Here is an 18724-nt window from a genome sequence, read left to right as displayed (position 1 = left end):
CCCATTAATTGACAGTGATGGTTAACCTGCAACATGAGCTTTAACACAAATGTGTGGATCTTGAATCAGAACTGTTCCTTCCTGTTGACGTTCGAAGTGTTGTCAAACTAAACGGAGCGTAGCTAACTCCTCCCCTCCACCTTCCTTCCTTTCACAGTGTGAAATGAAGCAGGATTAGAATGTTATAACCCCAATTAAAAACAGCTGAAGCAGCTGGTCAAGGTGTGATGGGTTGCTTGATAATTACAGACAGGTGTAGGAACAGGGTTTCAGACATCTGACCTAGGGTTTAGGAATGCACAGTGTGAAACACCAGATTATGAATACCCATGGTTATCTCTTAAACCCTGGTTAAGTATAAACAGTGGTCTTCAAGGAGATACGAACAGGGTCTACATACAGTACCTTGACAAGTTTGTCAGTTGAGCTCAACAGTTTCCTTTCAATAGTTTGTTTTGAATTACTTTTTTTATTTCTGAAACATGGACATTTCGTTATGATTTTTATTATTATTTCAACTACTATGTTAAAAACCTTGTTAAAAATAACATTGCAATTACAGTTTTTTCCAATTATTTAAATTAAAATAATCAAATTATTTAACAACAAATGTCCACTGTACATTTAAAATGACATGTTTTAACGACCAATTAGCATTTAGTGTGACACCTGTGCTTGTTTTTCTTTAACAAGTTTGGGCAGTTCTGGGGGCAGTGTGCTCACAGCTGTTATCAGACTGTGTTCTACAATTAGTTTGTTACGCTGTTTGGTTTTGGGTCAAAGCCGAGAAAGTTTCTTCACACAAGTAGGGCAAAAGTGCATATTTCCCTAAGTCATGATATTCCTTTTTCACATCACACCAGAACTGTGACAGAGTTTATTCAGCATATTTCATCTTGAGCCCACAGTCTGATGACACATCCATCAGCTGTTCCTGCAATTTAGCAGTAAGAAAGCTGCTGCTGTTGCTGTGATCAGTTACACTGAAGTGTTTCTCACCCAGTCCATTATTGCAGATCTTGTTTCAAAGTCACTGAAGTATGAATTCAGCTCACATTTGAGTTTGGACACATGTGTTTGCACCATTTTCAAAACAGGGCCTTTGTCTGTGTCACTGCTGGTCAGATGAGCATCAAGCAGTGGGAAACAGCCTACATCTCCATTCTCACATCTCCTCTCCCACAGATTTACTTTCTTTATGAATCCATTCACTTTGTCATACATGTTTAAAATATGCTTATCTCTACCTTGCAGTGATAAGTTCAGTTCATTCAGTTTGGTAAATACATCAGCAAGATACGCCAAGCATGCAAGCCAGTGTGTGTCCTCCAACAGTGCAGCAGATGTGTGCAGGTGCTCCTTTAAAAAAGCACATACCTCAGTGTGAAGTTCAAAGAGTCTATTGATAGTTTTGCCACGAGACAACCACCGGATGTCGGTATGAAGCAAAAGCTGGTCATGCAGTGAGTCCCCATCTTGACAGAGGATTTGAAAGAGTCTGTAATTGACAGGCTTAGTGCAGGGTGTGGTGGTGAATAGAACCCAATCGCAGACAGCTCGTAACTTAAAGACGTTTATTAAAACATAAATATCCTTGAGGGGGCAAACAATGATAATAACTAGAAAAATAACCATGACAAGACAAGGCACACACACAAGACGATATCATAAGATACACAATGAACACAATGGCATTAAATAGGGCAAACTAAACTAGAGAACAATGACAAACAGGTGAAGGGAATAAACCAATCATGAATAATTAACAAGGAAACAAGGGGGCAGGGTCAAGACTTAAGACAGGAGAGCACACGGTACACAGAACATAACCACAGAGCATGTGACTCTCCACACAGACACAAGACAACTATACGGGGATGTCAGGACCCTGTCAAAGTGAACTAGACATTAAAAACAAGACAAGATTCTGACAGGATCCTGACAGTACCCTCTCCTTAAGGGATGCCACCTGGCATCCCTACGCACAGTACATAAACAAACACAACAAATCAAAAAGACAAAGTCCAACGACAGTGCAGAATGTCTGAAACTCCAAACGCAGGAAACGGGACAGACGGTCTCCGCCCATAAAATGGATCCAGGAACCAGCACCGCTCGGCCCGCCAGCCCTGAACACACCACAGGACCTGCCGTCCAAGAACACTCGCGGGGCTCAATGACCAGTGAGAATCATGGAGCTTGCTGACCAACCCCCTCTCGCGGGACTCACTGACCAGAACTCTTTCGCGGTGACTCTCCGATTAAACAAACACTCCCACGGGATCCGCCGAACAGGAACTCGCAAATCTCGCCATCCCGGCACTTATCCAAGGGGCTCACCGACCAGCACACTCCCGTGGGGCTCGTCGACCCAGAACAGTCCCGCGGAGCTCCCAGATCAGGAACACTCCCTCAAAAACCGCTGACCAGGAGCCCTACCATAGAGACCACTGATCAGGAACACTCCCACAGGGCTAGTTGAATGGCCACAGGATCACAAACGGACTCCAAGGAGGAAAGACGGACAACAGCAGACTCGACGACATCAGGTAATAAACAAAACAAAAGAGATGTTCATTCTGTCCGTGTGTGGGGGTGGATAGAATTTAATCGCAGACAGCTCGTTACTTAAAGACGTTCATTAAAACATAAATACCCTCGAGGGGGCAAACAATGACAATAACTAGAAAAATAACCATGACAAGACAAGGCACACACGAGACGATATCATAAGATACACAATAAACCGGCACAAGACATAAGACACAATGTCACTAAATAGGGAAAACCAAACTAGGGAACAATGACAAACAGGTGAAGGGAATAAACCAATCATGAATAATTAACAAGGAAACGAGGGGGCAGGGTCAAGACTTAAGACAGGAGAGCACGTGGTACACAAAACATAACCACAGAGCATGTGACTCTCCATACAGACACAAGACAACTATACGGGAATGTCAGGACCCTGTCAAAGTGAACTAGATATTAAAAACAAGACAAGATTCTGACAGGATCCTGACACTTAGATTTGATGAAGTTTATCATTTTAACTACATCATTAAGAACAGCTCTCAACTCAGGTCTTTTACTTGCCAGCGCCTCTCTGTGAATGATGCAGTGTGTCCATATGATGTCTGGTTTCTTCTGTATAAAGTACTAGGGACCCAGACTTGAGTAAAAGTACAAGTACTATATCAAAAAAGTGACTTGAGTAGAAGTTGAAGTGGTCTTTAAGCACAGCACTTGAGTGGAAGTACTAAAGTATTAAACATGTTTTGTACTTAAGTATTGCAAGTAGTTTTTAAAAATATATACTACTCAAGTACTGAAAGTAAAAGTACAAGTATTGTGTAATGTAGTTATTAAAGAAAACAGTCAAAAGTTTGAATATAAAATTGTTTATATTATTTCAAATATTTAAGCTAAAGGACACTCACAATTCCTTTGGCTGTAGCAGGAGTACAAGGACATGAATGTTCAGATAATTCAGATTAATTTAACTGATATGGAGATAGAGAATTCAGAATTAATGAAATATTAGTCGATATAATGGTAATAGGTAAAAGTAAAAGGTGTTTCGATGTATTTAGGTTTCCTTCTTTCGCGCACACTCACCCTTTCTCGCGCATTCTCTCTCTCGGTCTCTCTCGCGCACTTTGTTTCTCTCTTCGCTTCACATTTGTCCACAACCGCGGCTCATATTTGTGAGTGAGAGGGAGGGGTCCGCCCTTCACTTTCTCCGATTGGTTTAGACCACGATCTGTGAGTGTTTCTAATGTGTATCACCGCTCCAGCAGTGATAATGTAGGTTTGGAATGATTCGTAACATTTACGTGTAACGAGTAACTATGCAGCACATAAAAAATGTATCGGAGTAAAAGTACATCGAAAATATGTACTGAAGTAAAAGTGGAAGTAGGAGAAAAAAATAATACTTCAGTACAGTACAGATACTGTCTTTTAGTACTTAAGTACAGTAGTGAAGTAGTTCTACTTCGTTACTATACATCTCTGATCTGTGCATATGTGACGGCACATTTTCCAATCCAGATCGTTGTCCCTGAAAAACGTGTTTATCACCTCAAATATGTCCTCTCCAGTAGTTCTGCCCACAAGATTTTTGCAAAACAAAATATGCTCATTTATGTCAGTCTCTTATCGTACAAATCTCTCTTATCTGTTGACTCATCCAATTGTAATGCGAACTGACCTGCCTGTTTATAGCCACCATATTTTTACATTCTTATTATTATTATTATTCGTGTTTGCCTCCGCGAATCGATCACATGAGAGGGAGGAGTAATAGGTGGAGCTAACCTGAAAGAACCGGAAGGAGAAAAGTAAATAAAAGAGACTGCATTGCATCCGGAAGTACTGCGTCATTGTTTTGTTTACCCGGGTGAGAGTGTGGGCCTGCCGCGAGAGGACGGATGTTGTTCGAATGATGGTTGTTGAGTTTATTGACGAGTGCAACACGGAGCTTTGGCTTTGGATCGTGTGAGCATTTATCCCAGTCGATACTTGAAATACGCTACGGACAACTGGATTGTTTCCCGTCTGTTATGAGGACAGAGAGCTGCTACACCTCATTCCGAGGACCTCCACTTCCGTAAACTTTGGTTAGTACCTGTTACCCGTACGCTATTTCATCATATTCACCCTCATTCCTACATTGTACATACACGCACACTCATAACATTCAAACATCACTCACGATTGAAGATTTAATTGCCACTTTTGTATGTTTCATGTTGAAAATGATCGTTTATTAGATGTTTTGTCACCTGATTTATATGTCGATTATTTACAAATGTTTTCTCTTTTTTATTTTATGTGCACTCTGTAAAATCGTATGGAAAATGAACCATCAAGATGACACAGTCCATACCCCGCTTGTATTTATACAGCACTGACATAACTTTTTATCTTTTTCATCTGACTCACCTGAAATAAATCACCAGCACCAAACTGCATCACTGGAGTACGATTGTGTTTTTTCTTCGTTGTTGTATTGTTGTATTTTTTGTGTAACGGATGGTTTGTGGCTATCCGGGGCTATTTCAGCTCTCATGAATTGACAAGATAAGTCTTGTCTGGCGCCCGAACATTTAAATAAAGTTTTTTTTTGAAAGTGAATTTCACTGGCGGCTATTTGGGGAGTGTGGAGAAAACTTTTAGTCACGTGACTTTGTGGCGTCGCGGTAGTGTCTTGGACCTGCAACACGGCGACCCGGGTTTGATTCTCCCCTATAGCAGACATTTTTATTTTTTTGTTTTTGTATATATAAACTTGAACAAAAGGGCCACCGTTACAGAGTGGCTTCCGAACAGGGACATGAACTTGAAAACTTGAACTTTAAAAAACTTGCACTTGAACACTTGCACTTGAACACTTGAATTAAATTTGAATGTGATGTCATAACTCAAGTATTCATTTGAAATTATTTTTGAACTTGTTTAAGTGGTATTTGAATTTTGAATTGATTCTTTGAACTTGAAATAACTTGTTTTGTTGTTTTGTCTAATTTTTCAAACATTTGTTTCATGAATGGTAATGAAAAAACTGTGGGAAACTACCTAAAGTGAGATCACGTGTGATTTGCTCATCACTACTTACCTTGTGTTTTGTGTTTGCTTGAAATTGATGGTTTTGCAGGTGATTGTAAAGAACAATTGCTTAAACCTTTTGAATGAACTGTGAAACTGTGGCAAGCGTTGATTTCTATACACATCACACTGATACCCATAGAGAATTTAGCACTTTAGTTTTATTTTGTATTTGTTTTTGTGCATTGACAACATACACTACACAAAGTAAAATGACAGATCCCAATGCTCAACATAGTACCCTTGTGAACATGGAGGTGCCTGATGTAGCCACTCCTCCTTGGCCACCGGTGTACCGCCAAGCTCCTCCAACAGGTGTTCACACCTTTTCTCACACACCCACACTTTTCAGAGGTTCTGCCCCACCAAGAGCACATGTGCGGTTTGCATCTCCACCATTGGGTGGCAGCACTCCAGCTCAAGTATCCATGGCAGAACAGAGACACAGCGACTCTATGCAATTATGTTCAACAACGCCATCATTTGACATGACATCAGCTATTGCATCACCCCCTTCACGCTTATCATCAGGGATACAGTATGAACTGCCAGGAGATCTTCCAACACCTAGAAGAGAAATTGGACAACTTACATCACAAGTTCAAGGAAATTGGGACACCATATATGATTTTATGACCAAGCATGAAAAGCCTGTGACTGAACTTACCAAGGAGTTACAATCCAGTTCATCTGATCACAAGAAGGAGACCACTGAACTTGCTGGTAAAATGGAGGAAATGAAGCAGCACATGTTCGTCACTTTATCTGCACACAAAAAACAGGCCGACAGCGAGACAGATCAGACACTTAAAGCCATAAAACTGATGTTAACAGAAGAACTAAAGAAGACTGAAAATACCTTGGTATCGGAAATGCAATTCCTTGTGCAACAATTGCAGGCGGAAGTTCAGCAGGACATTCAGGCACTCCAAAGGAACCACCAGAGATCTTCTGATGATTTGCTGAAAGAAACCAATCAATTAATTTCATTTACGGGGAAACTTTCAACAAACCTGTGTGAATTGCAATCACAAATGGAGACAAAATTCGACATTCAGGAGAAAACCATTGCTGATCTAAAAGTGAAAAGTGGTTCTTCCTCTAACACATCTTCTCTTGTCACCACTCCAGTTTCCATCCCTACTCCAGTTCCCATACCTGCCACGGTTGTAAAAAGCGATCACATCAAAGTTACATTCCCCACTTTTGGAAGACCTAGTGATGATCAAGATCCTTTATTATACATCACACGCTGTCAAGACAATCTTGCTTTGCATCCACTCACCGATGAGGACATCTTAGCCACCTTCAGAACTGTTCTCTCAGGCACTGCTCGTGACTGGTGGGAGGTAGCAAGAACCACAGTTACCAGCTGGATGGAATTCCAATCTGCTTTCCTCTCAGCTTTCCTTGCAGAAGACTACGAGGATGAACTGGCTGAACTTGTTCGAAAACGAACCCAAGGAGAAAAAGAGTCGATTCGGGACTTTGCTTTTAGTTACCGAGCACTTTGCAAGCGATGGAAATTTGACCTGGAGGAAAGGGACATAGTTAAGATTATACTCAAGAACATAAAACCCTACCTTGCTAGTCATCTTCGTGGACATGTTAGCACTGTAGAAGAGCTTGTACGTCTTGGCCACCAGCTAGAAAGAGACCACGAACAACAAACACAATGTGATAACCGAACCATGCCCAAAACCACTACCACGTCAGTTAAAGGAACAGCATCCACCCCACCTGTTGTACAATGTTGGCGCTGCAAAGAGCTACATGCCCCAGGCAGCTGTCCACATTATGTCTCCTCAAGCCAACCTACACAATCTGCAAGTCATCAGCCATACTTGAACAGACGAAATTATCATCCACACAAGCCAGGTCCACCTTCTCATAATACAATGTCTTCAGTATCTACAAAGAACTCAACCACAGATCAGAATAATACTCCCTTTACACCTAGAGAGAAAGTTCCCGGAAATTCTTTCTGCATACCACAACAGTTAATGGTACCTGTTAGCATTGGCCCATGGAAAGGGAAGGCCATTGTAGACACGGGGGCAAGTTACACCCTCATCCATGAGTCACTATGGAGAAGCTTGTCACAGACACCCCCTGACCTTCAACCTTGGACTCGCGGACCACTCTATTTAGCAAATGGAAAAGCAGAAGTACCCCTATGATGGATCAATACAGGTATAAATTTGCACAATCATTCTTTCACAATACCTGCTGCTGTCCTTTCCACACATGCCTTAGCGTATGCTGTAGTCTTAGGATTAGACTTCATTTTCTTCAGTGGCCTACAAATCAACATAATAGATCAAAAATACTCATTCAAGATTGCGCCCACAGAAGAATATCCTTTTCAACCAGGAGTTGCAAGTGTCCCACCTTGTGTTGACTCATCACGTAAGAAAACCAAACCAACCAAGCCCAGTTTACACTTGATGACATCTGTACCTCCACCTACAACCTTACTGGTCCCGCAGCAACCTGATATAGTCTTTGATGAGGTGTTAATCAGAAATGCAGTAGACATGGCTCATTTACCCCCAGATGGAAAGCAGACCTTACACCATATCCTTACAAGCAACTCTCACGTATGCACACTACATCCTGGACGTACTGATATCTTACAGCACTGCATTTACACCACCTGTCAGGTACCCATTAAGCAAAAACCATATCGGTAGTCTCCTATCAAACAACTTGCCATGGAAGAACAGCTCGAAGAAATGTTGAGTCAAGGAATTGTTGATCCATCACACTCCAGTTGGGCCTCACCAGTGGTTTTGGTTCCCAAGAAAGATGGCACATTAAGATTCTGTGTAGATTACAGGAAAATCAATTCAGTTACAGAAACCGATGCATATCCACTCCCCAACATTACAGAAATCTTACAATCACTTTCTGGAGCAGCTATCTTCTCAACTATTGATTTAAACAGCCGATATTGGCAAGTAGCAATGGATCCCACCAGTAAAGCAAAAACAGCATTCATCACTCCTGCAGGACTCTTCGAGTTCAACGTTATGCCATTTGGACATAAAAATGCTCCTGCCACCTTCCAGAGACTTATGGAAATAGTCCTGGGAGAGTTAAAAGGAAAGTTCTGCTTTGTTTATATTGATGACATCATAATTTACTCACCTTCCATAGCACAACACTACCATGATATCCAGGCTGTTCTTCATAAACTTGAGACTGCCGGACTGACCATCAATCTAAAGAAAAGTAGATTCTGTCTTGAGGAAATCAGTTTTTTGGGACACATTGTAAATGTTCAAGGGATTACAGCAGATCCTAGCAAAATCCAAGCCATCCAATCCTACCCCGTGCCTAAGAACTTAAAAGATGTTCAGAGGTTCCTTGGTCTGGCAGGATGGTACCATTGGTTCGTTCCAAACTTTTCAAGGTTGGCTGAACCTCTCAACACTCTGAAGAAAAAGGGACAACAGTTTCAGTGGACATCCTCATGTCAACAAGCTTTTGATCAATTAAAATCTTGCCTTACTTCATCACCAATTCTTGGTCATCCTGACTTTCAGCTCCCCTTTATCGTCTATACAGATGCAAGTGACACTGGCTTGGGTGCTATCCTCGCACAACGGAAACCCCTGGGAAACGAAGTTGTGATCGCCTATGCAAGTCGAACTTTAACAGGAGCAGAAATCAATTACACAGCAATGGAAAAAGAATGTCTGGCCATTGTTTGGGCACTGGAAAAGTGGCAACACTATTTAGAGCTCAGATTATTCACAGTTGTGACTGACCATTCTGCGCTACAGTGGGTAATGAGTTCCACTAAAACCACCAGTCGTCTTCTCCGATGGGTCCTACGACTACAAAAATTTGATTTCATCATTGAGTACAGAAAAGGCAAACTTAATGTGGCACCAGATGCTTTATCCAGGATGTCTCCCACTCTCAGTTGTAACCTTGTTGCAAGCAAGCAAAACACAGAACTACCTTGGTCAGAAGTTGACTTATGGGAAGAACAACAGAAGGACCCTGAAGTGACAAAGCTGCTGCTAGCCATAGCAGAAAATTCGGATCTGGAAAATCGATACGAAGTTATCAATGATAAATTGTATCAGAAAACACAACAAACAGACAATCACATACATTACAGAGTTTACATACCCCATAGTCTCCGAACTTCATTCTTACAGCATTACCATGCCAGTCCTTTAAGTGCCCATGGAGGAATCTTCAAAACTTACAAGAGACTGCAAGAAGTTGCATTCTGGCCGGGAATGTGGTCAGACGTAAAACGTCATGTAAAAACCTGCATAACCTGTCAAAAGTTCAAGAACGATAATCAGAAACCAGCTGGAAAATTACAACAAACCATCACAACCCGACCCAATCAAATGATAGGAGTGGACATTATGGGACCCTTACCACGAAGCACAAACCAAAATGAATACCTACTGGTTTTCGTGGATTACTACACACGTTGGGTCGAATTATTCCCTATGCGTAATGCCACTGCCCACACTGTTGCCACCATTTTCCGGAAAGAAATCCTAACTCGATGGGGAGTACCGGATTTCCATATCTCAGATAGAGGTGTCCAATTTACCTCAGCTGTATTCAAGGAGCTGTGTGAAAACTGGAGCATTACACCAAAACTGACCACTGCATACCATCCACAAACCAACCTAACTGAAAGAATCAACCGCAATCTCAAGAACATGATGGCCGCTTACGTAGAAGACAATCACAAAAAATGGGACCAATACCTACCAGAATTCCGTTTTGCTTTGAACTCTGCAGTACAGGAAACCATCGGACTGACTTCAGCCGAACTGCAGCTTGGTCGAAAACTCCAAGGCCCATTGGACAAACTTCTGCACGGTAACAATTTAACACCAGACGCTGCTTCTTATGATGTAGTTCAGCATCTTCACCAACTACACCTGCAAGCAAAAGAAAACAGTAAAAAACCGAAGAAAAGACAACTGAGAAACTACAATAAGGACAGAAGAGACTTAATCTTTAAAGATAAGGATCGAGTATGGTTGCGTAACTTCCCACAATCCAGCGCACAACGTAACTATAGTGCAAAACTCGCTCCTAAATGGAAAGGACCCTACCGTATTGTGAAGCAGCTGGGTCCGGTGAACTACCAGATAGTCCTGGAAGACACTGGGAAAGATGTCCGATCAGCACATGTCTGTAATTTAAAAAAGTGTTTCCCTACAGCAGAAGAATTAGAGTATCAGGAACAGGAAAACCTTCACAAGTTATTTCAAGATTCCTCTGATGAAACTGAAGAATTTTTAAGTTTCTAACCTGTATTTTTGTTGTTTTGTTAAATCACCCTTGGGTGCTTTTTTTCCAGGGGGGAGAGTGTGGCAGTGCAGAAACTTTCCGCCACTATACTTTACATTCTTCTTATTTATTATTCGTGTTTGCCTCCGCGAATCGATCACATGAGAGGGAGGAGTAATAGGTGGAGCTAACCTGAAAGAACCGGAAGGAGAAAAGTAAATAAAAGAGACTGCATTGCATCCGGAAGTACTGCGTCATTGTTTTGTTTACCTGGGTGAGAGTGTGGGCCTGCCGCAAGAAGACGGATGTTGTTCGAATGATGGTTGTTGAGTTTATTGACGAGTGCAACACGGAGCTTTGGCTTTGGATTGTGTGAGCATTTATCCCAGTCGATACTTGAGATAAGCTACGGACAACTGGATTGTTTTCCCGTCTGTTGTGAGGACAGAGAGCTGCTACACCTCACTCCGAGGACCTCCACTTCCGTAAACTTTGGTTAGTACTCATACGCTATTTCATCGTATCCACCCTCATTCCTACATTGTTACACACACGCACACATAACATTCAAACATCACTCACGATTGAAGATTTAATTGCCACTTTTGTATGTTTCATGTTGAAAATGATCGTTTATTAGATGTTTTGTCACCTGATTTATATGTCGATTATTTACAAATGTTTTCTCTTTTTTATTTTATGTGCACTCTGTGAAATCTTATGGAAAATGAACCATCAAGATGACGCAGTCCATACCCCGCTTGTATTTATACAGCACTGACATAACTTTTCATCTTTTTCATCTGACTTACCTGAAATAAATCACCAGCACCAAACTGCATCACTGGAGTACGATTGTGTTTTTTCTTCGTTGTTGTATTGTTGTATTTTTTGTGTAACGGATGGTTTGTGGCTATCCGGGGCTATTTTAGCTCTCATGAATTGACAAGATAAGTCTTGTCTGGCATGTCATTGATACGACGACAAACTGTATTATTTAATAAAGGTACCATTTTAAGTGAATCAGCTGCTTTCTTATCAACCATGGTATCTGTTAAAGGGGCTTTATGTAGTTTTCAGCAGCCTCTAGAGGTGATGTTTCAGATTGCAACCAATAAATTTACAAGCGCGTGCTCCAACTAATGAGCAATGGCCAGACTGGGATGCAACACATCGGAGAAAGCACCACACAACATGCTGGAAAATCAGGTAAACTCCCACTGCAGCGTTAAATTGACTGCATTTAGCCTATGTAACGTGATGTTGCATAGGTTCATTTACGGTAAGATAACGAAAACGTTTAGTGAACTACACTGAACAATTTCAGTATAACAGTAAGGCTTTTGCTGTTATACTGAAATTGTTCGGTATACACTGTGCTATTTTAAATAGTCCTTTAGGATTGTTGCTTCCCACATTGTGCGATCAATATCGTAGTTAAGTCCATTGTAACACACTTGAAGGAAATAGCAAGCCTGTGATTTGGTTGGGTTCTTTTATTCAGCCAGCATTATTTGCTACAGCTCCGTATCACACAGTACAACAAAACATAATACTGCCAGTCTCATCAACAACTCTCACTCTTCGGGTTTTTTCCCCGGGGGTTTTCTCTGGCTTACTGCCACACACTGGACAACCATCGCATTGCTGCATACTACAAATATACATGCATGTGCTGAATAATTAACTAACCAATTTTTAATCAAATAACTATCAAATAGAAATGACAAAACTATTATGAGGAGGTCTAACTTTTAACTACAAATTATATTTAATAGTTTTTCCCACACCATGTTACACTGTATAATCTCAGTTACCATCAATGCCAGACTGTACGAGTTTAAAGACTTTTAAAAAGCGGACGCACGGAAACAAACGCGTCCACAGTCATCGAACCGAAACATCATCTAAAAAACTAAAGCACATAATCAAAATATATTTTACATGCTTAATGTTAGCTTACCTGTCCAATAGGATGAAAGCCAACTCCGGATCCATTTTTATACCCAAAACAAAGTGCAGGTTTCTCCCTAATTCAAATGCCCTGCCCATGTTAATCCATGTTTTTGTCCGAAGTTGATCCGATTCACGTTTGGCCTTACGAGCTTCAGCAGATAATTTTTTTCTTCACAATATGTGGAGTTTGTGTTGGAGTCTGTGTTGTGCTGGGAGCAGGTCTTTCTTAATGTTATCAGACATGTTGCAGTGTCGTCGCTGTTGAGTGCAAAGTCAGTAGACGAAGCGAGAGGCTCGGGAGCGTGCATGCAGGTGACGTCACTGTATTTCGCACCAAATCCGACCCGGTACTTTCACATAAAAATAATGATATTTTTTTCAGAGGTAATAGCAAAACCCGCAAAGTGGATCATTTTAATGTGAGATTACAACCCCTTCACACACAGGCAATTGAAAAGAGATTAGTTTAAGTAGAAACAATACATACAGCTCCTTTAAAATTAGGACTGCAGGAAGAATGAGTTCCTCAGCTACAGAATGAGCTTTCTTGGATTTTGCCACAAGAAGCGACACAGAATAAGATGCCTCCAGTGCTTTGGCTGATTAATTTTTATTTGAGTCTTTCTAAATTCATCACATTTTCTTAAAAAAATAAATTACTCTTACCAACATATGTTGGATGTTTCATGCTCAGGTGCTGTTGTAAATGGGCTCATGGAACTGTTAGACAGTATTTCACAGCATGAAAAACACAGCGGCTGTGGAGGGTCTGTGGCCATACATGTAAATCCATGCAGTACATAATGATCTTGGAATTGACGATGTTTGGACTTGGTTTCTTTTTCTTTATTTCTTTTTTCGGGATGCTCACCAGACTTTGTACCACCCGATGTGTTTCAACCACTTATCCATCGTGAATGAAGTGTTTCTGGCACGATCCCTTATGCCTCAGCAGTAGCATTGCAGTCAGAGGCGTCATGCCCATTCAAACTAAGGGGGCACGTGCCCCCTTGGTTTTTTTGAGCCAATGGATTTTGCATCCAACCTCAAAATCAAATAAGCATCCATTAATCTGTTATTTGACTTTTAATCTATTTAATATGCACACTATTATACATTCTGTGCTGCATCCTTGTCACTTTTCGGAGATTTTCGCCGTTTTGATAGTGTTTTGATCATGTTACATTACTTTTATTCTGGCGGCAGCTGGTGCTGCAGTCAGCACAGTCGCAGACGTCTGGGCGCGCTCACGAGCTCTCTCCTGTTGCTGGCTTGCTGCTGCATTTGGCTATCTGAGGAATTAAAACGTGTTAGAAACGCTCACAACATTTCCAAACCCCAGTACGGTAATGTGCAGTTAACCTCCTCTGTGTAGAAAATGTATGGTTTTAAATGTGACCGTCGCAACGTTATATTAGTAGAGATTCATCTTCTTGGCACAACGCCAAAGTTCGCCAGAGTTCACGCGGGCGCGGAATCTCACATGCTCACATATGAGGTAAAATTTAATGCAAAAATCCGTTCCTCTAATAATTTTGTCTAAACATATTTTTTTAAATCATTATTGAACATTAAAATCAATCACGTGGCTATAGCTTATGTCATTTTCGTTGTTTATATACTTTATGGATTTAAAATTAACTTACATTAATTTTATATGATAATGTAGTTGTTGTGCAAAATGCATTAATGACACAATTAAACAAGCCATTAAGACTTAAATCAATAAAACATGCCGTTTCAGATGTAAATATGATGCAAATGTGTCATTATTCCAATTGAATAGTATTTGATATTAAAGTTAGTCATCACTTTTATTTTGGAGGTTTTTGCATGAAAGCAGGGGTTTTCAGATTGTTAGAAATGTAAGTGCCATGGAAAAGACTGAAAGCTCTATAATATTTCGTTTGATGTCTGTGTATGCACAAATTTCTGTGAGCTGTTGACACTGTGCCCCCTTAAAAAAAATTGGTGCATGACGCCCCTGATTGCAGTAAACACAGACCGGTTCAGAAATTATGGTGAGCATTTTTAATTTTAGATTAATTAATAAATACTTGTTAAATACACCAAATAAGTATTTTTCTGCTTTTCATTCTTTTCAAATCATTGCTGTGAAGAGATTAATGCAATGAGATATTTTAAATCAATCACTTAACAATTAAGATCATTAAATATGTTTAATTAAAATTTGTAGTGCTGCCACTAACGACTTATTTTCTAACGACTAATCTTTCGACTAATTTTTCGATTAGTCGAATAATCTAAACGACTATTTTAAAAAAAAACAAGTGTTTGTTATTCCATTATGTCCATTTTATTTTGAACTCTTTTTTTTTTATTTGAACATATTTTGTGTCATAAACAATATAAATAACTTAAATGTTACCAAATAAAAAACTACAAATGTAAACAGTTAACAGTATAAATAACTTAAAATGTTACAAAATAAAAAATACAAATGTAAACAATATAAATAACTCACACACTAATTAGCATATGTGGCGTCATCGTTTCATGTTTGCGTTTAAACGAATGTTGGCATCTGAAATATATTTCACTTCTACTCTACAATCTGTCACATTATATTGCATTTTAACACAACTAAATGCTATTTTTACATATCTGTTCAGTTGTCAGAAATGCTTTAAAATAGTGACTAAACACGACCCATTACACCTTGTGTTTAATCAAACCTACTGTTCCTTTAACTGCCGCTAAAATCATGATTTATTAACGTGACATCGTCTGACTAAATCATTTACTAAAGCATTTACATTAAAGTCTTACTGCTGTTGCAAATGCATGTGATAGTTATTTTTATATTGCGTATAGCGCAGAATTGGGTGCAAATTCAAAAATATGAGAGAATACGCTGTTGCTGTTAGAGGGAGGTGCGCTGAACACTCGCAACAATGAATTATGCCGTTTTAAAAAGTAAAACAAAAATGTAAGTTAAATGGGAATCATGATAAATCTATTTGTGGCGGCCAGTGTTGATTTCGTGATGAACGGCCACAAATAAATCATATGGGAAACACTGAAATACAACATTGCAAAGTCTAAGTCGCCTTTAACATCATTAATCCCTTTTTACAGCTTATTTTCAGATATTTAGACAAGTCTTCCACTTTTATACAGGTTAATTTTACATACATACATACAAAATGGCGGCGCTACCGGAAGGTAGTTAATTAAGTTAATAACATTTTAAATATGGATATTTCTACAACAACACCGCACGGATTACACGCAGAAGACCTTTGTTTATCATCCTGGAGCCGTTTGGATTTAATTTGTGAAGGATGGACGCACTTTTTTTGGACTTGACGGTCGTGGACTATTGCTGGACCCCGTAACATTACATTTAATCAACAGAAAGATCTAAAATATTTTCTAAAATATCCGAAAATGTGTTTGTCTGAAAAACGATGGACATATGCAACTCGGACAGCTTGGGGGTGAGTAAATCATGGGTTTAATATCGTTTTTGGCCGAACTATCCCTTTAAATAATCAATGTAAAATATATACTTCAGAGCTGCCACGTACCATACTCATGTTATAATAACCGTGTTTCCAATGATGTTTAGGAGAAGACAGATAATGTGGCTTATGCTGAGATCAATCACAAGAAAGCAGTTACTGATAGACACAATGTAAGTAGAGACATCAGTTTTTATTTTATTCTTGTTGTCCCAACACAATCTCATAACAATGTGCATGTATTTTATGAGGTGGCAAATTTGTATTCATTTGTATGACCACATTCGTACGTTTTTGTACATTTTGCTCTTGCCCATGATGTTGGGGTTAGGTGTGGGGTTTTATTATTCTTTTTTTCATTATTATGATATGTTATTGTATGATTCACTTAATATGGATTCATACAAATTAGCTAATATGTAAAATACATACACATTTGTGTGAGATCAGGCTGGTTGTTCCCATAGGTGATGTTCATTTTTGAAATAAGAACTGGGGAATATATTTATATCTAACTATATCTAAGTTTTATTTTTTGTTAAACCAGCACTTTAAAAATTATATTAAAAGGGTCACTGTACAGAAAACATTTGAGTACATTATGAAGTTAGAATTGCATGAATTGCAATGTTGATATTTGTTTAATTACATGCATTTTTATCATTCAGGTTCAGTGTGATAATAAAGTGACCTATGTGACCGTCAGAGGAGGAACTGTTGGACACCAGGCTATCTGAATATGGCTGTACATGGTCAAAAAATATAATAATTTACAAAACTGTACCTTTTTGTTGTTGGGGTGGTGCCCTCAACGGTTCATTTTTGTATCTTTATGGGTATGCGACACATTGAAATGTTGTACCTTTTGGGGTACAAAATAGGTCCTTGAGGTACAGTAATGTACCCCAAAAGGTACTACATTGTATTATGTTATGTATGCCTGTAGGGGTACAGAACGATATCACTTAGGGTAACGCCCCAGGGACAAAAAGGTACAAGGTTTTTTTGACAGTGTATGGTCAAGCGGGTTTTCTTGAACAAAATAAAAGCAAGACCACCCAAATAAATACACAAAATATATATTTGTTACTTTCAAACCAATGTTGGGTCAAAAGAAATATACACTCTCAGTTCAGGTATTTTTGACCCAACGCTGGGTTTGACGCTAGAGTGTGTGTAATAAAAATAATGTTTGTTATTTCTCACATTTTTATTTCCTGATAATGTCTTTTTTAAATTTATTAAGATTGTAAGATTTTATCAAATGCCAATCCACTGGCCACTTGCATTTTTAAAATGAGATTACAATCAGCTGTTGTTTGCATGGATTGTCCTTATGGGCTACTGTATATGCTTCAGTAAATATGTTCTGTTAAAATGTAATTGCTTGTGAAAATATTATTAAATCAGCCTCTTTTAGCAGTTTTTCGTAGCAGTTGGCTTATTCATATGAATTCATGCAACCAAATTTGTAATTTTTTGTCTGATTTGCTTTTACCTCTGTCACATTGGGTTTAGGGGGTGGATAGTGGTGGGGTATCATTATTGTTTAGGGCAGCAATGTGAGGAACCAGACAGAAACTGGGATTCAATTGCAAGCAATTTTATTAAAGTCTTTAATAAATCACAGGCGATGCATGAAAAGGTTCCGAGATAACCCGGAAGAGGCTATCCGAAGTGAGTGGTGAATCCACTGGAAGGACCTGAGGACAAACTCTTGAAGATGAAGAATCCTCAGGATAACCAGAGTGAAGCCATATAATCCACAAACTGTCAGGAACAGCGGAGAGACTAGAGACACGACACAGGTGAAACAACCTTGACTTATAACTGCAAAAACCTGAGAGCACAACTGGAGATCATCAGAAAAAAAGGTACAAAACATGAATAATCCAAAAACACGGACAGAGAAAGAAGTGGCAGTGTTACATTCAGTGAAGAATACACGACGAACACGCAACAAACAACAAACACGAGAAGACTAAATAGAGAGTGAAAACGAGTAACAGGTGTGCGAAGACAAACGAGCTAACAAGGTGGGAGGAGTCGCCAGAACGGCGTGCACATGTGGGGCTGTCAAACAACAGAAAGTAAACAAACATAGAAGCGACCGATCAGACCGAAGTCATGACAGAACCCCCCCATGACTGGCACCAGGCTGTCCCAGGGGAGGCTCACCTTGTCGCCGACAGAGATCCTCGATCAAACCAGGGTTCAAGATATCCCAGGCCGGTACCCAGCTTCTCTCCTCCGGACCGTAACCCTCACAGTCCACTAGATTTGATATCCTCTGCCCGACAACGGACACCTAGTAACTTCCTGACCGAATAGGCAGGAGCACCATCCACTAGCTGCGGGGTGGGGGGTTTTAGGGCAGAAACGGCAGAGTTAATACT

At 39.8% G+C, this 18724-nt stretch overlaps 1 protein-coding gene and 2 long non-coding RNA genes across 9 annotated transcripts in view; 1 reads left to right on the top strand and 2 right to left on the bottom strand.

Annotated features, from left to right (window-relative positions):
- The window catches only part of LOC129422233 (uncharacterized), a 158614-nt gene that overhangs the window by 84168 nt on the left and 55722 nt on the right, over positions 1-18724 (top strand). The window lies entirely within an intron of this gene.
- Positions 5761-6626, bottom strand: LOC141350016 (uncharacterized). The gene is made up of 3 exons (XR_012357885.1): positions 6470-6626; positions 6278-6375; positions 5761-6177 (listed from the first exon to the last, which is right to left on the bottom strand). It is a non-coding gene; the product is annotated as an uncharacterized lncRNA (long non-coding RNA).
- LOC141350015 (uncharacterized) lies at positions 6902-11287 on the bottom strand. Of its 7 annotated transcripts, XR_012357881.1 has the most exons (13): positions 11158-11287; positions 10909-11079; positions 10710-10812; positions 10360-10532; positions 9754-10214; positions 9580-9665; positions 8943-9452; positions 8761-8834; positions 8002-8434; positions 7837-7910; positions 7351-7753; positions 7194-7256; positions 6902-7047 (listed from the first exon to the last, which is right to left on the bottom strand). It is a non-coding gene; the product is annotated as an uncharacterized lncRNA (long non-coding RNA). The 7 variants fall into 7 exon arrangements; XR_012357882.1 differs by having other exon boundaries at positions 7351-7521; positions 7621-8434; XR_012357879.1 differs by having other exon boundaries at positions 7837-8434.

This window comes from Misgurnus anguillicaudatus, chromosome 16 (assembly GCF_027580225.2).
Source record: "Misgurnus anguillicaudatus chromosome 16, ASM2758022v2, whole genome shotgun sequence".
Taxonomy (NCBI): Eukaryota; Metazoa; Chordata; class Actinopteri; order Cypriniformes; family Cobitidae; genus Misgurnus; species Misgurnus anguillicaudatus.
The sequence above is the reverse complement of the archived record's forward strand: the minus strand, read 5'-3'. Positions and strand labels throughout refer to the sequence as shown.